The sequence below is a fragment of the Biomphalaria glabrata genome, chromosome 4, assembly GCF_947242115.1.
Source record: "Biomphalaria glabrata chromosome 4, xgBioGlab47.1, whole genome shotgun sequence".
NCBI classification, from domain to species: domain Eukaryota; kingdom Metazoa; phylum Mollusca; class Gastropoda; family Planorbidae; genus Biomphalaria; species Biomphalaria glabrata.
Genome location: NC_074714.1, coordinates 55831254 through 55858725, shown reverse-complemented (window position 1 = coordinate 55858725; position 27472 = coordinate 55831254). Strand labels below are relative to the sequence as shown.

At 34.2% G+C, this 27472-nt stretch overlaps 1 pseudogene; it reads right to left on the bottom strand.

The window, feature by feature from the left end:
* LOC129925991 (dynein axonemal heavy chain 6-like) overlaps positions 1–27472 on the bottom strand; it is a 60640-nt pseudogene that overhangs the window by 10777 nt on the left and 22391 nt on the right.

The window sequence follows — 27472 nt, the reverse complement described above, 5'->3', positions numbered from 1 at the left end:
GATTTTCTTTTTATGTTTTCAATATGGTGCCTTATAGTAGGAAGAGGGCTTTCGTCCCAGGGTGGAGATTCATTATAGTGTATCGAGGATTCCAGAGTAATTTTTTCAAGTTGTTGAATGCATTGAAAGCCTAGAAAATTGAATGGAGCTACCAACTTGCTTTTACAAGAAACGGCCAGTTAAGAATTTTTGATTTCACTACATGAGATATTGAGGGCACGGTGGCTGAGTGCTTGGATTTGTGATTTTTAGGACGCCCCTGAGTCCACCAAATTCTAATTTTAATTTAATTCTAATTTTAATTCTAATCCAAATTCTGACTTTAGTTGGGGAAAGAAAAGGCGGTAGGTCATTGTGCTGGCCACATGATACCCTGCTCGTTAACCTTGGCCAGCAAAATAGATGACCAATCTGCCATAAAGATTGCAAAGTCTGAAAGGGGAACTTATTCTGTGTCTAAATCATATCATAAGCAATCTTCTTGCAATTCGCCTCGTGAACTATTCGTTAAATAAATCTAGACTTCAGATTTTGTTTACATTAAACCTTTTATAATATCATTAAGGTCTTTGTATACAATACTATAAAACATACTCATTAATTATTCTATATTTATATCTTATTAACATGTACCTTGATTATTATAAGCAGCTTATTGAATCTTTCAGTTTCTTGCATCAATACTATGGTTAAAGAGTTTATGCGACCTTTGGCGTCAGGCTAGTGAATAAAGAAACAATATTTTGCAATCAATTTGTCAATTACTACTAAGCGTATCTAATATTATTGAAAAAACAACAACATGGTTTTTGATATTTTAAAAAATATTGTATGCACTATGTTGTTTTTCTTTAAATAAGAAGCTTTTAATAATGTAGTAGTTTTCACATTCAGCATTCTATTATGTTAGGTATTATTGCATGCTAAGAGAGCAATCTATTATGTTAGGTATTATTGCATGCTAAGAGAGCAATCTATTATGTTAGGTATTATTGCATGCTAAGAGAGCAATCTATTATGTTAGGTATTATTGCATGCTAAGAGAGCAATCTATTATGTTAGGTATTATTGCATGCTAAGAGAGCAATCTACTGTTAGGTATTATTACATGCTAAGAGAGCAATCTACTGTTAGGTATTATTACATGCTAAGAGAGCAATCTACTGTTAGGTATTATTGCATGCTAAGAGAGTAATCTACTGTTAGGTATTATTGCATGCTAAGAGAGCAATCTACTGTTAGGTATTATTGCATGCTAAGAGAGCAATCTACTGTTAGGTATTATTGCATGCCAAGAGAGCAATCTATTATATTAGGTATTGCATGATAAAAACTAAGACACTACTATATAAAGCTAAACAATAAAGCATCACAAGAACTAAAAGACTATCATGTAATACTAGGAACTATGGAACGATAGGATCACTAACAATATTAGAAACAGAAAGGCCTACTAAGAATTAAAAGGATGGCCTAGGATAAAGGAATATGGAAATCCATTGCTGGTGGCCCATACTTCAATAGGGGTGATGGACTGTAAGTAAAGTAAGTACTAAGAATTAAAAGGATGGCCTAGGATAAAGGAATATGGAAATCCATTGCTGGTGGCCCATACTTCAATAGGGGTGATGGACTGTAAGTAAAGTAAGTACTAAGAATTAAAAACTACCATTTTTACTTGGAACTAATAATATTAGTACGTACTGTAAACATATTGGGATTCGCTCTTTCAATATCCAGTTTGTCAATCAATCGATCCAGGACAGCCTCAGCAAGTTCATAAGTAATATCATCATTTGACATCCCACCATCAGCTGCTACGATTCTCGGTTGAACATCAAGTATTGTAGCTAGATAAAAATTTGTTTTACTCCTTTAGTTCTGCATGAACAAAAATTTTTGTCTTAAATTCCAAACAACCCACCCTTTTTTTGTTGATTTATTTGAATGAGAAGAATCAATTGATTTATTAGTGCTGCTAACAAAACAGTAAGCTCAAGGTAATAGGTGAGCAAAACAGATATATAAAGCAAGAGTTTCGAACTGGTTTGAATATTCTTCTTGAACATTATCAAATGTGGTTCTCCTGAGATCAACAAAAAGCAAGTTCTAAACGACCCACAATCTGAATCTTTTTAGAGAGAAAAGTGGCAAAGGAGTCTGTCCATAGAGCATAAGACTCACTGATAGCTACAATGTTGTAAGCTATAATAAAGCAGTGTAAAAAAGATTATATGCCAATTTATTATATGACAATGAATCATATTCTTAACTAAAGTATTTCAAAACAAAACCAGTGTAAGTGTATATAGCAGTAAATTGCGACTGTTTTTGTTTCTATACTAGCATTAGCAAAACAAACACAGTCTTACCAAGTAAAGCATTGGTTTCATTCAACTGAAAGGCTATGTTTGCATTCTCATGGAGCACAAAGATTTCTGGCTCATCTATAAGTGGTAGAGATTCTATGTAAGCCTTGACAGTAGCCAATGTCTTGACAAGAGGTGGATAGTAAATACCTTAGATTAAAAATAGATTAAATTAAAAAAATTACCTACCATGGCCCATTGTATTTAATACAAAACAACATAACTTTTTTTCTCAAAGACATTATTTCTTATGAGGCTGATGACTTTTGGTAAGCAATTACTTTGCTATTAATTACTAATGAATACTACATTTTAAACAAAAGAACAATTCCCTCTCCCCCATACCTGAAATAAATCAAGGTTAAGGGCATGTATAAATCTAGTCAGAATATATAAAATTCTAGCTTGGTAATACAGATGCAGACATGGCAATATTTAAAAAAAGGGTAGCCTAGACTAGAATACTGGATCTAGATATTAATACAAGTAATAAAAGTTTCAAAGATGTAAAATGTTCTTGAAAAAGTTTATGTATTTATTGAACTCTTTGATGAAATACATTCAGGAATACTTGCTTATGTATGTGTATTCAATATATAGATTATCTGGACCTCCAGACCAAATTTAATTGTAAGAAATTTATATTTTGAAAAATTATAATGGTCAAACCAGAGTTTTCAAGTTTTTGATCAGTTGTCAACGCTTCTAAACCCTGCAGCTTCTCTACAATCAATGGAGATCCAAATAATGTTGATATGCCATAAACTATTGACTATACCAGCACCTTAACCTAGTTAAATCCTTTTACAAATTATTAGTAGAACATTATACAAACTTACAGATGAGAGAAATCAATTTGGAATATTTGTATTTTACATCAAAATATGTTGATCTGTGTTAAGGACAATGTGTGTATGTGTGTGTGTACTGACTGAAGTAATACTTGCACAAAGACTAAAATGCTACTTTTGAGGTTGGATCACAGAAAGTCACAGATGATGAAAAAAGGAAACAGATCCTCAATTTAGTTTAGTTCTAGCTTAGACTTATACTTAGACTTAGGTCCTCCTGCGCCGTTTGGCGCATTGGGCGGCAAGCTGTCTCCATAAAGAAGTTCTAGCTTGAAACCTGCTAATAAACATCAACATCTGCCGCAAATAAATGAATAGGACTTCCCTTATAATGTACCTTATATTGAATATACATTACAATTACCTGATTCCGAGTATTTATATTTTGGTTTTAAGGTTTCAGGTCTGAAAAAAAACTTTAAAATTGTCCTTAGACATCTTTGATCTTGGGCATCTGTGACTCGACCACCATAGGTAATCTGTGGTGATAAAAGAAGTTTTTAATCATTCAACTAATTGTGTATTATACTGTATAAAAAAAAATCATTCATGAATGTTAACCTAAAATTTGGAAATTAACGAATATAGATAAACATATGAAGTCTTTTATGGATGTATGTAGTTTGAAAATTGTAGTGGTATTTTATTTTAAAATGTTAAAATGTTTTTTGCGCAATTGCATTTTAAGAAATGCGATAATAATTAAATGTGAGCCGTCTGTGGTCTAATGACAAAATGATACTTTTCTCTCTTGACTCAATTTAGCTAAGGCATCATTAGAAAGATGTGCCCACTTCTGTTTCTCCTTTAATCCAGCTTGGTCTCAAAGCCTGATATTGCATGTCTAGCTGCTGAGCAAAATCCATATAGAAAGTCTATAACCATTTTTGATATAATGTGCACTGTTTTGTCATTTTCACTCCACATGAAGTGGGCATCCATGTCTGGTCAATTTCAATTACAAAATTATTAATTAAGTTGTCTCAAACTATTACAATAATTTCCTTTAAAATTTTTCTTTTTAATTACACGTTTATAACAAAGTCATGAAAAGTCAAGAGATAAATATTTTTGGCTTAGTGTTTTAGAAAGAAACTAAAATATTTATATCTCATGCTGCGCAAATGACAATACACACAATACTCTACCTCTCCTGTTATATAGATCAGTGTCTCCCAAGGGATGTAACCATCTTTACAAAACATTTCCATGTTGAGCAATGCACACTCTCTGTCACTATCACTAAAAGCGTACTAAAATAAAAATAGATACGACTTATTTATAAGAAAAACTGTATACATACATTTTTTTTCTAAAAAGATAATATTTTGAAATAAATTACTTTAGGAAAGTGAAGAAATGATCATCCAGAGAGGATTAGTGACATTCATAAACCCTATATAAAGAGAGAGAGAGAGAGAGTTGCAGAGTCAAGACAGTCTAGCACAGTGGAGTCCAGTACAAGATCAGTACAGTACAACAGTTATTCAATTAGAAATTTTGTGTCGCCAATAGTACACTATTTGGCATGTAATGCATTAGACTCAATAAAGTACACTATTTGGCATGTAATACATCAGACTCAATAAAGTACACTATTTGGCATGTAATACATCAGACTCAATAAAGTACACTATTTGGCATGTAATACATTAGACTCAATAAAGTATCACCCTATTTGGAATCTGAGTTGCCACATTCTCCCAATTGGTGGTAGCTGTTTTGATTTCAATCAAGAAACAAAGGAGAGAGACACAACAATATCATTATTGTTAACTGTGTTAGGTTCATTATGATTTATTAGTTGTTTAATTAACAGGTCCATATTGCTGCATGTTTTGATGCTGAACATTTTCTTTTTTAAAAAATACAAGAAATATTTATACTTTATATGTGTGTTTGTTATATTTTTGTGTGTGTTGAGCATTTTTTTTTTTTATATTCATGAGCCACCAATTTTAGAACTTGCATTGCCAGGATGGTCTGTACTGAACAAAAACACATTTTTCTTCCCTAATTGCATTTTCTATTTTAAATTGAACAAATCTAGTCTACCATATATCACAGTAGCTACTCCCATAATACAGCCTCTTATTACTTTCAAACATTGATTATCTCTTTATCTCTTTCTCTTTTTTTTTTCTACACAGCACAGGGAATACATTTTTCTAATACACAACTTCCTTTGCCAGTTGATTAATGTCTGCCAGGAATCTTTTATCCAAATAAGATTTAATAACAATATTATATAAGTAATCATCCAGCTTCAATTACTTCTGACTCTATACTGGTATAGTCTTTCACAATTGTTATAAGGAAAGGTCAAAAAATGTATTTTCAATATACCAGGTAGATGAATTTTCTCGAAAAAAAAAGGTTGTTAGACAATTATAAATGTTTAACAAAATGTTGTCCTAGTAACCTAGAGAAAAGATTTATTTTTGAATATCCAGCACTAAATGAAATTTAATAATCTTAACAGTCAGATGCCCCATGCCTAATTAGCATTAAGTAAGGCCAACTCTCGTCAAATTATTATTTTATATCAGCTTCATGTCATAATTAATTTAATGGGACAAGCCTTAATAAACAAGTTGATTCTTTTGGAAAAAAAAACAAACATTAATTTCTAATAATAGCAAACATTAAAAACAATAATAATAATAATAGCAAACATTAAGTTCTAATAATAGCAATAGAAACACAGAAAAAAAAAAAGAAACCCTTATTCTCTACCCCAAAATTCTTAAGCTTTTTCTTTAGGGCCTCACTGGTTTTTTTTTCCAGCTATTTTTTAACATAAATAACTTATTTTTTTAAATAACTTCATGACACATGTGGCTGTGATTGGTTTTCTATTTCTTTTCATTGTTCATATTGTAAGGTTTTCTTTGCTGGTAGTGGTAATGGCAATAAGCACTATACTACTACAGCATTCATTTTCATGACTGACGGATTATATATATATATATATATTACTATGAATAAAGAGAGGACAAAAGCAATTAAGAAAACTACATGACAAATGTAGAGAGTATAGATTCCCTACTCATCATGAACTGCCAGGTTTCTTTTATCCACTTAGTTTGCAATCTTAGGTACCTAACCCTGATTAAGTGTTACCTGAAAAAGTATTTTGAGCACTGGTGCTAGCTCGTGGCTTAGTTCTTTAAATTAAGCTAATATGAGTTTTCTTTGCCTCAACTCTTTTCTTCTGACCCACACATAAGTCAGCTCTGCAAAGATCTCTATCTGCAGCTGTGCAGATTAGGCCAGATCTGACCATATTTGACAACAGAGTCAACAAAAAAAAGTTAGCTGTGATATTCATACTCTCCTGCCTTGACTACTGCAATCCCGTGCTAGCAGGTAGGTATACAGGACAACAACATCATTCAGCTAGAGCAGGGGTTCTCAACCTGTGGGTCGCGACCCCCCTTGGGGGTCGATTGACAATTTGCCAGGGGTCGCCTAAGACCATCGAAAATATAGATTGTTTTTTTCTATTCTTCTATTGCTGTGTGTGTGTGTGTTAAGGGGGGGTCACGTTAGAGTGGGGGATTCTAAAAGGGGTTGCCGACCTTAAAAGGTTGAGAACCGCTGAGCTAGAGCAAATTCAGAACAATGCTGCATGAATGGTCCTATGAAAAACAAGAAGTGATTCTGCTACTGCTCTCTTGTGTACACTCCATTGAATGCAAGAATTGACTACAAAACTAAGAATGTCCTTTTACTTTAGTGAACTGATCACTCCATATGTTAGAGAGAGAGCTCTGCAGTCCATGGACTCAATGTGACATGTTTGTCACTAAAAAGTTACAGTTTGTGGGCCTTTTCAGTGCTTGTCTAAAGGTTTCAAACTCACTCCCCATTGATCTCAGACAAACAGCTTGCTTCACTACTACATTCAAGAAGAACATTTAGACCTATCTGTTCAAAACTTTTTTTTTAGATTAATGGGTCATTTTAACACTTGAGTTTATGTCTGTTATGTAATAGCTTTAATAGTATCTAAAAAACAAAAAAAATTGAATGGGTCCTTACACTAATAGATAATATTCCAGTTCTTAACATTACTCTTACTGTAATATTATGGTTCTACACTCTAACTGTAATATCCCAGTTCTACAGTCTTAACATGACTCATTACTGTAATATTCCAGCCTAATGGTCCAAATTTTTTCCTCTCAAGAATAACAGCATGAAAAAAACAAATGCCAAAAATGATCTTCCTCCAGTCCATTCTCAGAGCTGTTATAAATTTTTTTTAAAATTTATATAGAAACAATAACACAAGTTAAGTCAGTCATTATTATTACTAATCTTTAAAATGTCTTTTTTTTGTCATTTTTAAATTAAAAAATCCATCAACCTACACTATAATAACAAATATGGAAAAGCTCCAGACCTTTGTTAACAGATGCCTACGCCGCATATTAGGAATTAGGTGGCCAGAAAAGATAACTGCTATCGATTTGTGGGAGAGAACTAGACAAAAGCCCATAGCCCAAGACATCACAAAACGAAAATGGAGCTGGATAGGACACACCCTGCGAAAACCAGCTACTAATGTTGCAAGGCAGGCACTTGACTGGAACCCACAAGGAAAGGAAACCTGGAAGAGGTCAGTCATCAGTGAAGCTGAGGGTACTGGAATGACATGGCAGCAGATGAAGAAAGCTGCTCAGAACCGAGTTCGGTGGAGAGGTGTGGCTGCGGCCCTATGCTCCCCTGGGAGTGCACAGGATTAAACCAACACTATAATAATCCATACACAATACATAGTGTAAATAACATTATTACTATTAACACAGAGGACTACATTATCATCTCTCAATACTATTATAGTGTTGGAATTTATTGTTAATTATTAAACAATTTTCTAACAAAAACAAAAAAGTCTTACAGTGGTCTTCAAAAAATGAAGTTGACATATCTATGAATGCCCTTCTTAGATTGGCTCTAATGCCCTTAGGTGGCTCATTAGTGACTTGGACACTATTCTGAAGAACACTGACAGGGAAATGTTTGGCAGGCATTGAAGACAGATAGAGTCTAAAGTTGCTGTGTAAAAGTGAACTGGTCTCCTGGATATTTTTAATAATGTCTTCCAAGGCATTCATCCATGAAGCGGCTAAATGGCAATTCTAAAAAGAATTTTATCAGTTAAATTTAAACTAAATGTTTTGGTTTAAATAACTTTTTAACGCAAAAAATGTTAAGTCTTTTAAAAATAATACAATCAAATTTTTAATTGATATATTTATAAATCTGGGGAAAAAAAATCTATGTTTATTCAAAAATAATAAACATTGGTTTCTGTTTAGTCAATGGCTAGGAGAGATTATAATATAACAGTTACCTATATACTTTTTGAAAATGACAATTGGAAAGGTCTAAGAAGAAAACAAAATGCTAGCTTCTGTTCCTTACCTGTACAAAAACCCAGTCACCAAATTTGGTTGCATTCTTGATCATTGTATCTGCCACTGGACCTTGACCTTGGCCAAGTGAAATTGATTTCACACTATAAGTGAATAGTTAAAATAAAGAATCAAACCTACAAATTACTTTCTAAATGTGATGAGGAGTTAATAAAAAAAAACAACCACCATGTAATTAAGCAATAATTAATTATACATTAAAACTATTTAATGGAAAACTATTTAATGTATCAAGGCTGCGGGCAAAAACCAAGGTTAGGAAGCTACTTATCAGGGAACTCCTGTATGTTGATGATGCAGCTATTGTTGCTGATTCTGATATTCAGCTTCAATTCCTAGTTGACAAACTATCTGCTGCTAGCCAGAAGTTAGGCTTAAACATTAGTCAAAGCAAGACTAAGATACTAGTCCAGAACACAAATACTGCACCTCAAGTAAACATTAATGGCCAACCACTAGAAATTGTGGATCACTTTTGCTATCTCAGCTCCATCATATCCAACAATACTCTACTGGATAAAGACATTAACAACAGGATAGCCAAAGCAATGGCCACCATGTCACAGTTGCAGAAAAGAGTGTGGGACAACATATTGCTGACTAACAATACTAAAGCCCTAGTCTACCGGACCTGTGTGTTGAGCACCTTGCTATACGGAAGTGAAACTTGGTCAACTTACTCATGGCAGAAAAAAAGCTGAATGTCTTCCACCTCCGATGCCTAAGGCGGATCTTTAAAATAAGGTGGCAAGATAGGATAACCAAAAGGAAGTGCTACAAAGAGCAGGATGCCAGGACATGCGCTCTGTTATCAGCAGCAGATGCCTTGGCTAGCTTGGCCACGTTCATAGAATGCCAGTAGATCGACTTCCACAAGATATTCTGTATGGTGATCTAATAGAAGGCAGGAGAGCCGCTGGTCGCCCACTTTTACGTTATATGGATGTATGCAAACGTGACATGAAGCTCTTCAAAATCGACACTAGCAGCTTGGAAAAAGTAGCTTTGGATAGATCTACAAGAAGAGAGAGCATAAAGGAAGGGTCTCGGATTGCAGATGCCATACACTACAGAAGCAGAAAGAAGGGTGATAATGCAATGGCGCCTGGTGATCACATATGCCCAACCTGCGATCACAGCTGTGTATCAAGGATTGGCCTCTTTAGTCACACAAGATGTTGCAAAGGGAAAAGATCGTCTCTCCTGACGTAAAATGCCACAGAAATTTCCCTTAGCCAGCTTGCTCCAAATTAAAAGTTATACAAAGATGAATTTATCAAATATATAATTAAACTGTATAAAGATAAAACAAATAAAAAATTGATAGGTTTCAAATAAGTAACACTTCTATCCTTCTGATGGTATTTATATTGTATCATCAGAGGGATAACATACCATCAGAACTTTTAAAATACAATGGCTCAAATATAACAAAATTTTTAGGACTATCTGCCAGAAAATATGGGATTAAAAAAAATATTGCCACAAGAATAGAACCAAATTTTTTTTTATTCCACTGCTCCAGAAAGAAAACTTGAGACAATAAAAAAACAAACAAACTATAGAACGATAAAGTCTAATAGTTATCCAAGCAAAATAATGCTGAAAATAATTTCAACAGACTCAAAAGTTGAGGAGGTCCTTTGCAAAGGTAGAAGCATTCTTGAACATATATTTAACATTAGACTGTTAAAGGAGAAAATGTCTTTAACAGCTAAATAAACTGGTACACGACTTCACAGATTTAAAAAAAAAACGTTTGACAGGTTTTGGCATCATGGTATGTGGTAAGTGATGGGGGAGTTCAGCTTGGATAAAAACATTATCAATAATATCGAAGCCCTATACCCTAAGGTAAACAGCTCAATACTTCTGAACAACCAAGTTGGAGAAAGTTTTAGGACATCCATTGGAGTGAGGTAAGGATGCATTCTCTCTCCAGCTCTTATTAACATATTTCTGAAGCATATTATGATGGAAACTCAAGAAGGATTTACTCCTACTTGACCATATGGGCAGCCTTTGTCCATCTCGGGTTTGAAGACGATATAGACCTCATTGGGGAAATTTCAGACCAGGTACAAGATATTACTTCAAAACTGTATACTAGAGCAGTCTGCATGGAAATCAGTGCTGATAAATTCAAAATACTAGTTTGTGCTGGAGATATAATGAGATGTTGAGGATGTTGGGGTACAGTCGAACGAACTAACATTAGAAGAAGTTGACTCATTTAAATACCTATGGTCAAACATTGGAAGAGATGGACTTCAAATCAATAAGAAATAAAAACCCTTTTAAGCTTGGCATTTGCTGTCATGAGCAAACTAGAGAATCTGGAAAAGTAACAGCTTCCAACCAAATTAAAACTGCATTCTTCTCTAGTGGTCTCTGAACCCCCACATGGTTGTGAAAGTTGGATACTGAACACAGACAGAAAAAATTCAAATAAATGCTACAGAAAAATGCTGGGTTTTTACTCTTACAAGTCAACACTTTGGATGACAAAAAAAAGGAGGAACTTCTCAAGTCTATAATGTGAAAAGACAAAGCTGAACTGTTTCAGTCATATGGGTAAATTTGAGATTTCAGAAACTCTTGGAAAATGAGGAAGCAGGGGGAACACTGTAATAAGAAACTCTCAGTCTAACTAGAGTTAGAGCCTTGACTTTGTGAATGAGATGATGTAGATCTACTTGTATTAAAAGCTAGTGTTACAAAGAAATCTAGTTCCCTATGTTGAAAAGAAGCTAATTGTTTTGGTTAAAACTTAATTTTCAAGAAGTAACTAACTGATATGAAAGGGCAACAGACTGACACCAGACAATAAAGATGTCACAAAAATGGCAGCAGTTTCTCCATGTAAGCTTTATGTTTCTCTTTTCCATAACAATCATATTTAAATTCCCATAGAATTTAGCTTAAGTTAAAGAAGACATTTATGGTAGAAAAATAATTTAATGAATATATTTATTGAAAAAATGTCTGTGTTTACTTTTCATGAACTCCCATATCTTTAGCAAAACGTAGAAATGATGTCATTGGATCTGATCCTTGAGAAAGAACGAAGACCAGTGGAGTAGTCTTAGACACACTTTCATAGAGTTCTGGCAATGTGACAGGAGGACTTTCAACAAATTGTTTCCCTAAACATTCAGAAACAAACTCTGTCACTGCAAATGTTGTCTAGGATAAAAACAGAATTGACATAATATAAAAGTTAACAATAAATCCAAAAAGGATATAATTAATTTTTTTTCACATAAAACCCAAGAAAAATATCTTTGTTGAAAAAAATTTACACACAGTGCTTTATAGTTAGAAGATTATTTTGATCCTAACTGCTACTTTTTTCTATCATTTTCAATGGATCAACAATCTCAATAGCCCCAAGATATCTATTAGCATTGAAGGATAACCCTGGTATCAATTTAGATTAATCTAGATCTATTCCATTAGTCTTTCTACCTCAACATTAAGTTAATTCATGTTACAGAGAATATCAACTCCTTTTAAACATTTGAACATTGTGAGTGTAAGCATTGTTTTTAATTCATCATATTGTAAAAAGCCAGAATGAGCCTTTAACTGGGAAGGAGTTTGGTTAGCAGGCCATAGATCTAGATTATCCATTTGACTGCCCTAACCCAGGGATCTAAGATGTGATGTGATTTTACAGAGAACCTGTGCCACAGAACATAGATCTAATATTTAAACTATGACCAAGGTAAGAAAACTTAAGGCTATGGCGCAAGATCCTTTGATCCCATTTGCCAGTTTCACCGTTAGAATAGTAGGTCTATGTACTGGTTTGTAAGACGTGAGTATGATGCTCTTTCATTTGGGCACACAACAAAACTTTTAATTGAAAACTCACCCTTTCCTCACGGAAAACTTTAACAAACATTAATTTTTGAAAGCTGTCAGGCGATCATTCCAATTTCCATTAACTCTATCTGGAAGAGGCAGATCACCATCGTTATATTCAGGGGGATCCAAGACAGCGTAGAGATAGTGCTCCGGAGGAGGATTGGCTCGAACCTAAAGTTTTTGATATAAAAAAAATCATGCTTTCTCAGTTATAATCTATACAATTTTAAAACGCAGAAACTTTCACAAGCTTCTTGCATTCATAACATTGTAAAACCTAGACCTAAAGGCCCAAGTCAAGCTGAATATAAAATACATCCTTGTTAATAAAATTAGCCTTTTTAAAATTCTGTTAACAGTTATTGTAAAGAAAAACACTTTTTTCTCTTGCCTCCTGTTAGGAACATAATAGTACAATAGAGTCAAAATACACTGAATGACTACACAACACACATCTCTAATATTTGCTGAACACATTCTTATGGATAGTTACAAGCACACGTTTACATAACAACAACAACTGATACATTAAATCATTTTCATAACCTTCACCCCAGACCCCCTTCGGTTCAAATTGTGCCTAGGATTTACAAGGAAAGAACTAAACTAATCATACACCAAAATAATTGTTATCTTGTTCATTTTCTTTATTTCCAACAGTTATTGTATAAACTTTATGTCCATTGCTTACATAGATTGATAAATCATTATGTAAAATGGGAATACCCACTAGAGAAAGTGAAATAAAAAACTTTATTATCGTCACAAGGCACTATTGTTTTGTTATTGTCACAAGCACTACAATTTTTGTGTGAAAGATGCCAAGTCACTTAATTGTTCCTAGTTGGAGGCTCAAATTTACACTCTTGAATTTAAAGGTTTATGTCTGCATCTTCTGTCTGTTGTACCTTATGTCTGTATCTTGAAGGTGTTTTTCTTTTGTCTGCATCTTCTGCTAATTGTTTCTTGTCTTAATCTTCATGCTTGTTTCTTTTGTCTGCAAGCTTGCTGGTTGTTTGTTAAGTCTGAATTTTTGTGGGCGTCTCCTTAATCTGCATCTTCTGCTTTTGTTTTTTTTTTATGTTTGCACTTTTGCAGTTGTTTTTTCATCAGGTAACTGGCTTAATCAATAAAATGCATTTCGACCTCATGAATATTATCATCATAAGGTTCAACAAAAGCTGTTGCATTTTTGGTGCAAAGATAGCAACTATCTGCTCTTTATTTTACGATCTTCATTTGGTCCATGTGTTCAGCTTTTTAAGATAGCAATAGAGCTTCGTGAGTGATTTTGTAGTCAGGAAATCCTGATATGAAGCCAAGAACTGACCAACCCAATAAATGTGACTGGACTCGCCATCTGAGTCTAATTCAGTAACACGTGAACTAAAATACAGAGAGCTGTACACAGTATACATTAATGATTTCAACGACAGATTTTTATTATAGGTTCATCCAAATGTGTTTAGACTAATGTGAATTCTTTAGGACCATAAGAAATATAGTGCTTATTTTGATTGTTCATCGCTTTATGTGTATTGGCTCACCAGGCTACATACTATTACAGAAAATGTGTTTGGCTAGCATTACAGAGTAAACAGAAGGGGTAGCAAGAGTCTCTTGGGCACAGTATTAAAACAATGAATCTAGAATGACAAAACTAAATTTAGTCATCCTGTATGGAGGCCCCATCAGTTTCTTTATCAAATTGCAATATACTGCAGACAATTTAAAAATTATAATCACAGAATTAATGGGAAATAAAATAATGTAAGAATTCAAAACATCAAAACACATTCTTTTTTTTTAAGAGCTGTTGTGGGCCCCTATTGGTAATGAGCCTGGGCTCACGGAACCCATTTGTGCCATGGTTACTATGCCACAAACTGTAAAATATTTTGTATAATTTAAAATCACAATAAAACAATTTAATATAAGACAAGTGATTAAGGCATATTTCTCATTCCAAATGCTAGGACAAATTCTTAAAAGTGCTATTTATTTCCTATGCCTGAAATGGGATGCCTGAATCAGCCAGAAAAACAATGCCTTTGCAGAGTTAAATCTCTCATTATTATGTACAAATAGATTAAAGAGACAGATTTCAAAGAATGAAACGATCTTTTTTGAAGATGTCCTAATTATTAAGATATGTAGCCTTCAGTTTGATTGAGACTGATTGTTTTAATATTTTTTTATATGGGTAATGCATTTTGTTATCATTATCATTACCTCAGGGCCTTCATCCAGTCTTATCCATACAGGTGTTTTATCCAAATCATAATGGATGTTACGGAAGTCTTCAAATGTGTCACTCATCTCGCAGGCCATTTTCCAAACATTTAATGGAAGCCACGTTGTGTTTTCTGGTTTGGGGACATTTTGCTGTAGAAAATGTAATGGCTTTTAATTACAAAAAAAGAAAAAAAGTTTTTATTTTGATAGAAGTTGTGTGTTCTATAATTGTTTAACCTTCCTCTTTCAGGGAGTCAGTTACACAGATCGGGTCTTAAACAAGGAAATCCTATGCCGAACTGGGAGTCGAACACTTAGTGAGGTTGTGACTGAGCGTCGCATGAGGTTTGCAGGACATGTTCTACGTCAAAATGAATTACGCACACCAAGAGTTGTGATAACATGGAAGCCAAAACGAGGAAAGCGCAAACAGGGACCTCAGAACAGTGGACACCAGGTGGGAGGAGGCTTCAGACATTGCCAGTGACAGATCTTTATGGAGACAGCTTGCCGCCCAATGCGCCGAACGGCGCGGGAGGACCTAAGTCTAAGTCTTTCAGTGAGATTCTAAATAATCCATAAATATGTCAAGTTGTCAGTGGTGACAAAGTGTGTTGATTCTCAATGGTTATATAAATTTAAACTCTCAAATCTAATTGATTTGAATAAGCTACAATCTTTAAGATGTACAGAAAATTCTGTGGCATTCAGCATTTTACATCTCTTGAAATTTACAATCTTCCCTTTTTAACTTTTCTGCATAAAGAGGCTAATCATTGATACACAGCCACGGTCACAGAAAATCACTATTCCATACAAGTGTACTATTATTTAAAACTTTTTATTCCTAATGTATATAATAAAATGATAACATATTTATATATCTCTAGGATCTCTAGAAAGTCATTTCATTTCTGTGAAGGCATTTCCTAAAATAAATGAAGTTGAAATAAGAGAAGAAGAGAAATATTAATCAAAATGTCTAGTACCTTCTCTATACCTCCAATAGGTCCACGGAGAAAAAAATTCCACTCCAAGGGAGTTATTTCCCCTTCAGTTTTCATAATCTCTGAACAAAGCAAAAATGAAAATACAAGCTTGTGTTTTTCAAAGAGACCTCTGAAAGAAAATCAAAGCAACCACTAGAGGAATATCTCATTTCACATGTCACATTAATCTGTAAGTAAGATCAAAGTTAATTTAGTTAATGAATTCTTTAAGATTTACAATATAAATAATGGGTACTTGACATTAGCTAAGAACACCCTTGTTAACCATCAGTAATAGAAACAGATGACCTTTGCATTATCTGCATCTGAAGGATGTGAAAGGGGACCAAGCATACTACAAAATAAAGCATGACCCACAAAACCATATACTAGAGGCACTATGAGATACATTTGATTATTTTATGGCCTCCTTCAGTCATGAAACAACTATTGGTCTCATGTAATTGAGATGAATACATAGGCTATGATTGGAACCATGTCACACATGGAGCAGTCCTCCCCCCCTCCCAACCAGCTGATCTATCCAAATGAAGGTTAATGCCAATAAAGTTAAGGAGTAAATTTTATCGGCATCGCAGACTCTGCCAGGGTGTAGCACTGTAAGCTACCCAAGGGTCACTGGCTCTTGATTTTTCTTCAGGGTTGACTCCTGAAAACTTTCCCCATGTTTGGATATAGCTGCAATGAGTAGAGATTTGAATTAAAGTTTTCCTTCTCCTAGGTGGGTAGCCAGCAAGCTAAGGAGCCCCTTCCTGCCTGAAGATTACTTGTTAAAGCACCAGTGCTCTTCTTTACAGAGCACAGTTCAAGCCGGATCCAATATCTGAGTTGGACTAGTTGTCAGAGGCTAGTTGAGACGCATGCCTTTGGAAGCATTTTATAGGCAGTGGAGTGCTTTTTTTGCATTACACCAATTCCAGTAATGTCAATATTACTGGAACCATGAGACACAATGCAGGTAACAATACAAGAATTACCTAGAAACATTCTTGTAAATACATACTGTAGTCTCTTCTAAGCAAATGTCCAGTCGTGTTTGAAGGTCATCGGACTTCTCACTGGTTGAGATTGTATTGTTAAATAGCTGAATAAAATTTTAAAATAATAAAATGGTTAAGATGTTTCTGACTAAATCCTAAGCATTTGAAACATTGGAAAAATAAAGGCTAAAATTCAAATTAAACTCAGACATGATTGCCTAACTTTGGACTGGACCAATTTTCCTTTCAGACAATCAGATGATGGGGAGGGAGATTTTTTTTTTTTTTTTTAAATTTGATTAGTAATGTGGGTGTAGGGGAGACAACTACTCTATTCTAGCATCATTTCATTTTTCAAATTTGTTTCAGATTTTCTAAAAAATACACCAAACTAATTTCTACACCATACTCATACAGATGGCTCCTCGGTCCTTTTGACTACTGCCTAGTCCTGTTTTCGGACCCTACAGAGGCACAGATGACAAAAATGTTGACACCTTGTAATTCATTCTTTTAATCACAAAGAAACAATGGATTTTACAGAAGAATCCCATCTAGCCTTGTCAAGAACCATAGCTGCAGTGCTAAAATTTGTTGCAGGTTGGCGTCATTATCATCTAATATACCGTCATTGTCATCTAATATACCATGTAGCAAAGCATTCATGGATAATAAAGGTTATTATTATTATCGGTTTACAGGGGTAATGTTTAAAGTGGTTCTGCCCATCAGCAACACAATACACAAAGAAGCTAAACATTTTATAATGAATTTTCTAAATTAGTTAATAATGACACTGTATTTCAAACTTTAACTGTAAATAATGGATATTTTGGATAAGACATATACTGATTGTCAAAGAATATGAGAAAAAAACTCATGTGCTAATACATGAGTAAATTATCTGTTTTTATTGTTATGACTATCTATCTGGCTGCCTGGAAACAGTGGACTCAGATTGCCGGGTACTTTATCAACTCTAATAAACTATGTCAAATACTGTACAGTTGGAAGTTTGAAAGACTGCACAAGCACTTCACTGTAGAGAACCTTACAAAAAGGTACTGCTCTACTTAATTGAATCATACTAGACTATCTGTTTTGTCCAGAACTGAACTGAACCTGGACTCTACCAGACTACTCTGCCACCTCTTCTCTTTATAAAGGGCCAATGAAGGCCTTCTAGGAAATGACAGAATGTCCCCAGACCTTTTTTAGACAAATCACATGACCACATCACAACCTATTTTCAAGTAGAGTGTTCTTGAAGGGCCATCCCTCATCCTGGTTTAATGCTAGCAGTAGATGGCTTCTGTCACCTGTGTGAGCGTGTCATATGCACATCTAACCTTACCCATATCAATAAGTTCATTTATAACAATATCCTTTTTAAATACTTGCAAAATGTATATGAAGTAAATATGGGTAAAGTTAAAAATTTTACATTTATGCATGGGCCCACTACAATTTGAAAGAGACCAACTTTGGGTACTAAGATCAATACTTATTGGTTTAGGAATGTAAATTACACATACTAATGTGATGATTTTATTGGCTTATCCATTCCTTTACCTGTTTAAAATACTTGAGAGAGAATTGATACATGGGATCTACTTCCCCCATGTCAGACACCACAAAGTACATAACCGAACCCCTCTCAGCAACACAGCGATATTTCTCCCGGGCCACACTGATCTTTTCTTCTGTTGTCTCGGATTCAGCAAGTCTTTGTTTGATAACTGTTGAGGTGACCTGTCAAGAAACAATTCAATGTAAGTCTTTGATAACTGCTGAGGTGACCTGTCAAGAAACAATTCAATGTAAGTCTTTGATAACTGCTGAGGTGACCTGTCAAGAAACCATTCAATATTTTTCTTTAAGTTGATCAGAATTAAAAACTAGTTAATACATGTCTGCTATACATTTTACATCTGAACTTATTTCAACAAGTGTATCTACACTGTTACTTGATGTTTTTACTTTAAATTGGCAACTAAAACCAATTTTTTCCCAATAGCAGTAAAATTTATTGGTAGACACCCTCATGATATAATTTTCTGGTAACATTGTTAGACCCATTTTAATCTTAGAATTTTGTTTAACTTTATGAACATTGTTTTTTCTTGAACCAAGTCTAATAAAACATAATGGTATTTTTCTGTTTGATTTCTAGTCTTCTACATCTTTGTTTTCTAAATCACATTATAATTATATGATCATTATTACATATTAAACTCTGCTAGCGGAATTATAAAAAAAATTATTTTAGTGCTGTGTTACTTCTGCCGAGAGATATAAGGAATGAGAGATCCTCAAGATGTGCTTGGGACATTTGATTGATGCTTTAATGGTCATAAACACCCACATTACCAATGGAAACAAGTGAAACTCACACATGTGAAACTCTCACATTTCAAGGTCTATGTGATACTTGCCTTAGAATCATTCAATGTATTGATAAGTTCTTCATTGTCCAATATATTTCCTTCCAATTCAAAAAGTAACTTAAGAATTTATCTTCAATAGATTTCAGCTGGTTCTTATCAGCATTGATTCTCATGATGAGTTCATTTCTTTGTTCTTCCAAGTCTGGTCTCTCTAAACTGACAACATCACTACAACCAAAAGAAAAAAAAAAAACCTTTTCATGTCTGACCTTTTAAATGTAACTAGTTGAAATTTTTACTGTTCCTAATTGAAAATTAGTCTATTTAAAAACAGATTGTATTCCAAAAAAAAATTTTCTATTTCTATTTTCATAATCAAAACAATAAAACAACATTTACATAAATGTAGTTTTTATTTTGGTAATAAAAATTGTAATGTATTTAGTTTAACTAATCTTATTTTTTTTAAAATCTTTTTAACAATTCGACTGGTTAATTTAGTCTTGAAAGAATGCTTTGGATATTAAGCCAGAGCTAAAATAAAATGCATGTAACTAAAAAAAAAACAGATGAAAAAGAAATTTTCAACCTAAGAAGTTGATCTTCAAGGCCTTTCTTGGTGACTGTGAAATTGATAACTGTTACTTTGATGCAGACTTCTGGCAAGTAATGTAGATTAGACAGTTTGGTGGTCATAGAGAAACGGAAGTTTCGATCATAGTCTATATCGCTATCCCCCAAGCAAATCAACACACGCCCACCCTGAAAAAAGACAACGAAAAAAAAAGATTAAAAAGTAATTTTTATTTAATCAGAATGTTGGCCTAAAACTCTACACATTGGGTATCACTTTGAAAATTTAGTTTTGAACTGCAAGTTCTATCCTTCCAATCCCTTTTAAGCTCATTCATGACAAATTCAATTATAATTTCACTTATGCTGATTTTATTTATAATAATCTTATTAATTACTAGTTGATTCATCATGATTCTATTTATGGTCATTTCATTTATTATAATATTATTCATGCTAAGATTTTTCCTTATCGTTTCATTGACGGCAGCCAGGTAGTGTGATATGCTGACTAGACTGTTGTTCGATGGTCTCAATAGTACCAGATTCATAACCTACAGTTCAGCGAGAGGTTTGGTTAGGATGAAATTACCGTCAAATCTGAAGGAACATGTGAAATATTTTACATGTGAATAGACTTCATTACTTTTAGAAATATTACAAGATAAACTAACTTTTGTTTTAATTTTAAAGATTACATCCAAAACGCTGTTCATTGAATACTTCCTGTAAACATGAGACACGAGCTAAGTAAAAGTAAAGTTCCCCTTTCAGACCTTGCTATCTATGGGGCAGATGATGTTAAGGTCATCTGTTTCTATGGCCAACAGTTAACAAGCAGGGTGTTATGTGGCCAGAACAACGACCAACCGCCTTTACATTCCACAACTAAAGTCAGGTACCCATTAGAGTTGGGTGGACTCAGGGGCAAATGAACTCCATCTTATATTTTCTTATATTTCCTATAAATCTATTGTGAGCTAAACATAAAACTTAGTTCATTCCCTTAGAAAAGGAAAGAAAAATTATCATAAATCAGCCCATAACATAGTTATAATGAGAATGATGTTCGAGAATGTTTAAAATATCATTATCAAGATTTCAATCTACAAAAAAATATGGTAGGCAGACAAGATAAGGTAAGATGATCTGTTCTCTGCTATATTATAACAAGTAGGCTCTGACCAGAAAATAATTTTCTAATTGGACATACGTTATGACTACATATACTCTATTCAATTAAAACCAGGAACATTCCAAGAAAATCACTAAGGAGACCAGATACAACACTATGAAATTCATTGAAAGCATTGGCAAATGGGGAGGGGGGAGGCATTCCATAAAATCATCCTTAACCTTTTATGTATTATCATTTTAGCCTCGCATTTTTTCATTCACAGTTACCTACAACACTATACTATTTATTTGTGTACAAAATATATTTTGATAACTTCAGCAACCAAGACAGGTGTTCTAAAAGATTACAGTAACATTTTTTTCCTCTCTGTTCAACAATACATTTGCATCTGAACACTCTGCATTAACACAGTCCTGTGCATCTCTTTGAGAATTCTGGGATTAAAACAAGCAATAGCTTTACTTCACATATACCTAATTAGGCACCCCAAAAAAAAAAAATTTTTTGGATCTACTCTTATAAAGAAACATTGTCAAGTCCTTAGAAATGAAGCATTATCATAGTGTCAAATTTGATAAAAGTGACCTTACTTATGAATATATAACTGAAAAAGTCAATAAGGTTACAAAAAAGGTTCAATTACCTAAAGGAGTTTAAAGATTGATATGTTACTTGTAATGTAAAGCACTTTAGTTATAGATGGAGAAATGAATTGAATGTTGCACTGACCAAACCCTCAAAACATATTGGAGTCCAAGGGTAGATTACGTAAAGTTGTAACAAGTCAGGAGACATAACTCCATCATTAAACCTTTTTGCTTTTACAAACACAGCTTTTACACACACAGAGAAAATTTTGGTATACAGTAAAGTGTTTAAATGTTTAGTTGTAATAGAAAAATGTTACCTGTATAAAGGTTTGTTTTAACAAGACAGGTTCTAGTGCTGGATCCAAAGCTTCACCAACATCCTCCATCAAAACAGGTAAACCTGCTCTTATGCAAGCTTCCAGTGTTCTCAGAAAGTTGGAATTTGATAATTTAATAATTTTAAGCTTATTTAGAGCCTCTCTATTTCTGATCCATCTGTTGGCCTGAAAGAAGTGTCAACAATAAAACTCAGCTTTAATCAATACAAGTACATACTAGAAACATTATTTGTTTACTTAGAAACTTTACCTGTTCTTGTGGGTCAATCATCAAAGGCCACCTGCGACCTTTAGTTACAAGAACAGCGTTTTCAATTGACACAGCATCTCTTGGCAGACCATCAGCATTCCATTGTCGAATTTCATATATATCTGCCAAGACTGACACAAGCGTCATATTTTCTGTTGCAGGTATTTGAAGCTCAATCAATCGTTTAGTCCAACCTGTAGAAAAGTTTTTGTATCCAAATTATTAAATACATTCAAATGTCTTATAATGAATCTAAGTATTCATGCTAGATACATCAGAGTATTTCAGTCATGTCAATTGGTCGTTGCGGTAATATTTAGGTTATGTTATGCTACTTTCTTAAAAATGTTCTTTCTTAATATAAATATATATCATTCATATATATATATTAATATAAATATTTCTAAAAGTTTTTAACAAATAATTAAATGTGAGAAATACAAGATACAGTTAAGTTAATAATAGTAAAGTTCCCCTTTCAGACCTTGTGGTCTATAGGGCAGATTATGTAAAGGTCATCTGATTCTGTGGCCTATGGTTAACGAGGGTGTCATGTAGCCAGCTCAATGACCAACCGCCTTTACTTTTCCCCAACTAATGTCAGGTACCCATTAGAGCTGGGTGGACTCAGAGGCGCCCAAGGATCCTGAAATTAAATATCCCAGTCTTCACTAGGATTCAAACCCCGGACACCGGTTTGGAAGTCAAGCCCTTTACCGCTCAGCCACCGCGCCTTCTAAGTTAACAATAATTGATGTAAAATATTTTGTTTCTAACTACTAAATCATATATATGAGAGTAAAGCATAACTAAATAATGAAAAATCAAGCTAGACCTAATAATATTTTCAAGAGTTATGAGAACAAGAAGTTTGTATAATTTGATGTTTGGCCAGGAAGGTATACAGTCTCAAATGATCAATTCAAAAGCAGAAAGCTGTAGGTTTGGACTAGAAAGTAGATTATCCTTATCTTTGAAGGAACATCCGTAACATGTAAAACATTTTATAAACATTTTTTAGAAACAGCCTTCACCATTTTCAAAACCTAATTCATTTTGTACTATTCATATTTTCTTATTGAGGATGATTAGTTGTCATGTATCAAGATTAATGGGCGATTAGGAAAACTTACAACTGAAATGAATCAAAAGCTGCTACAAAGGTCTAAAAAATGTATTTATGTATCCAACACAAGACTTAAGCTAGTCAAAAAACAATCAGTTAATATGGTATAAGCAGACATTGCATTAATAAAGGTTTCGTTTTTTAAGTTTTGGACATTCATTCAGAAATTAAGATTATCATGTACCAATCTAAACTTCTTGAGAACCAAAGCAGACAGCAGTGGGAAGGGTTCAAACTGATGACAGTCCTAAAGGCATACCACACGACCAGTTTGCTCTCTTAATGGTACTAGTTTTCAAGGGTGTCTGTATCTAAACATTTTAAAAGTACATTGTTTTTGATGTTTAGACTTACCTTCTACAAGTTTTTGCCTGTAAGTAGAAGTAAAGGCTCCATAGTAAGCTACACAAGCTGCTGCTATAAAAACATCTCCTACTACATTTTTCAACTGTACATCAAAGTTGGCAACACTTTCCTCCCAGCGAACCTATAAGAAACATGATGTAGAAAGGGAATAAATACAATGGCCTCCTTCAGTTGCAAAATAACTATGGAAATGAGAAATGAGATGAATGCCTGGGCATTAGTTATGGTTGGAACAATGTAACCCAAACAGCTATTTTCCAATTTCTCTGCACAGCTGATGAATCCAAAGGAACAGCAACTGCTGATACAGAATGCGAAATGCGGTGGCGCAGGCTCTGCCAACTGCCTTGTCTGCTCCTTATTTTTCCTCAAGATAGACTCCCAAAGCCTTTCACATATTTGGGTATAGCCGCAAGGCAGCAGAGGTTTGAATTCAGTTTTCCTTCTCCTAGGTGGGTAGTCAACCAAGGCTAATGAGCCCCTCCTGCCTGAAGCTTACTGGTTTAGGCACTGGTTACACATTTTCCCCAGTTAGTGATAACAATTCTCCCATATCTAACATCTAACGGGTAGAGGCTGTTTGTCAGAGGCTATCTGAAAGCCACCAATAGCCATCAGGGCTTTAAAAGAGGCATCAGTATTGGAGGTGAAAAGCTAACTAGAGTTAACAGCTTCAAATACCTCGGAGCTATGTCTCAGATGAGGGAACAAAACCCGAATTATTGGCCCGAATAGCACAGTCCACAGCAGCCCTTTCAAAACTTAAAATAATATGGAAAGATAAGGGCTTAGCCCTCGGCACCAAAATCAGACTGATGCGCTCTCTGGTCATGGCCACATTTTTATATGCTTGTGAGTCGTGGACGTTGAATGCAGAGCTTGAGAGGAGGATCCTAGCAATGGAATTGAGATGCTACAGAAGGATCCTAGGCATCACATTCAAAGACCGCATCACAAACCAAGAAATCAGAGACAGGGTTACTGTAGCGATCGGAGCTCATGACGACCTGCTTACTATTGTGAAAAAACGAAAGCTTAAAACCTTTGGCCACATTACGAGATCTACGGGGCTCGCAAAGACCTTTCTTCAGGGAACAGTGCCAGGGAAAAGAAGAAGAGGCAGACAGAAAAAGCGATGGGAGGACAACATTAAAGAATGGACAGGCCTGCCATTGAGAGAGGTTCTGAACAAGGCAAAAAAAAGGGAGGAATGGAGAAAGACGGTCGACAAATCTTGCCTGGTGCCCCAACGGTCCAACAGACTAAGGGATAGGTAAAAAGGTAAGGTAAAAAAAAAAAATCTGAAAGCCATTGAAAGTATTTTTAGGTAGTGGAGTGCTTATATCCATTACCACTTTTAACAACCTTGCAGAACAGAGAATAAATATTTCAAGGAGTAGAGAATAAATATTTCAAGGAGCAGAGAATAAATATTTCAAGGAGCAGAGAATAAATATTTCAATGATAAAGATGAGAAATAAATGAGTTTTTAGTAATGTCCCATTTCTTATTTCAACATGAAATCATGAGATTGAGATGTTGTTTTGGGATTCAAAGATAGTTGAGCTACTGAAATGTATATTTTTTAAAGTAGAAATATGAAAAAAAATCACACCAAGAAAGTGACAAAATCATTGTAGTCTCACAATTCTTTCCAAGATTGTGTGTCATGCATGTCTCATCTCCAATATGGAAATATGGTTTTAGTGAATGAATGCACATATTTTCAAATCTTTAATTTATTCCTCAAGGTGATATTTTTGTTTGATCATTTCAATTTATCTTTGATATTATAAAAACTACGCCCAGTAGGCCAAGTCTGACTAAGAATCATATTTTAATGTTATAATAGTTCTCATAGATTTTAAAATAACCTACTTGTTCATCAGCTAAGGCTGTTGTCAGTTTGGAAGAGCCTTTCAATCTGGCGGCAGTCACAGCCATGTTTCTTTCCAAACTTTTTTTTTCAGCCATACTCTTGTCAAAGACAGCCTGAAGATTTTTAATTTGTTTCTCCACTTCAGCCAGTTGGTCTTGTTTAGCTTTGAGGACACTTAAAACCTCATTGAGAACATCTTGAGCCTCAGCCAGTCTGACAGGGAAGAGATAATACATCTTGTAATAATAATATACCAACTATACATATACTTCTGTAATAAAACTATATATATCCCATGTTCAAAGTGACATCATTATGATTTAGTACAAAGTTTACTAAGTAATGACCACTAAAATTACATTAAAAAAAGTCTAAGAAAACAAATATAATTGAATATTTTTTTACTTATACCTAGAATGATTTAAAAAATAGCAACGCTTTGACTGCTAATTATTTAATGCTTTGACTGCTAATTATTTAATGCTTTGTCAGCTAATTATTTAATCCTTTGACTTCCAATTACTTACGCTTGTTTCTTTGGCTCAACTTGTTTAGCTACAGCAGAGTAAACATCAATTGCTCGAACCCATAGGACTAATGTTTTACAAGCCTAGACGAAGAATAGATTTATCAAACAACATTCCATCATTACTCTGTGGTCATAAGAGTCTTCAAAACATTAAATCACAAATATTTTCAGATAAGTAGTTAATGATTTAAGATTTACATTCACTATGAAACTTTTCCATAAACAATGTAATTACAAAATATAATGTCTACTAAATAAAAAAAACAATAATGCATCTATAGACATTTTTTTTCACACCAAATACAGAAATTGTTTTTCTGCTTAGAAGATTGCTGGTTGGCAAATAAAAAAGAAGCAAAAAAACAAACAAAACAAAACAACATTCAATGAAAAGTGGAGTTGTTTTGACATACTGTGGGCTTAACTTATCAGACAGATCATTTTATTAGTACAACATTTGTGGGTGAATGTTAGACTGTGTTACTCTTCAAGTCTCTGATCCAAATAAAAGAAATGATTTCACATTCACATTTTGTTGTGTTTTTTTTTTTAACACCAGATCTTCTGTAGAATATTAAACACATGACTAGCCTAGTTGATCTAATTTTAAACATCTATGTTAATCATCCCTCTTTGCTTATGATGCTTTCAATATAGACAGTATCATCTCTTTCTACTAGGTTTTCTCCTTGAACTTGTAGTGGTGCTTCTATGATTTTTAAATCAGTTTTCTCCACTTCTATAATGATCTTGATTCATTTTAAATGAGCATGTTGTAGTTTTTGGAGGCAGATATCATCTTGTGAAATCTAGATCCTCCATTTTTTTTTGTCCATTGAATGCATGTGTTGCCAGCTTTTTACTTTTTCATTATTCAGTCTAATCATCATCATCAAACTCCATTAGAGTAAGGGCTTGAGAGGCTCAAATCCTCTCTTGCAAAAGCCCTGGCCAGAAACCCTGCTGTCTTGCGTAGTGCATAAATGTCGCCATACAGGTTGAGAATTTTGGGTTTCCCAGACCTGTCGAGACGGAGATGAGCAAATCTGAGGCAGTCAAACAGAATATGAGGCAGGGTTTCCTCTTCTTCCCCGCAGCGGGGGCACAGTGAATCAAAATTTGGCCATGGCCACGAGAAATATGAACCAACAGGACAGTGGCCTGTCCTGCACGTTGCTATAATAGCTTGCTCAGGCCTGGACAGCCTCCACCACGGGGAGTGCAGTCAGGGCGCCTCATGTGCTCCCAGACTCCACAGGCTTTTTGGGACTCAGTCTAATGAGTTTTTAGAAATAATTTAATGATTCCTCTGACAATAAAATAAGTTACCTTTGAAACTTTGGCTACAATGTCAGGTACAAAACTTGGCATGGATGTATATTTCCTGACTTTAGCCAGCTTGGCAGCTGGGTCATTTTCTTTGTCATATTCATAAATTTTTTTTAAGAAGTTTGTGTCTGCCAGCATGGCTTTACAACTCGCCCAGTCTGTCCTGAAAGACATTATTGCATAAGCAATCAACATTTTAGTGCAATGA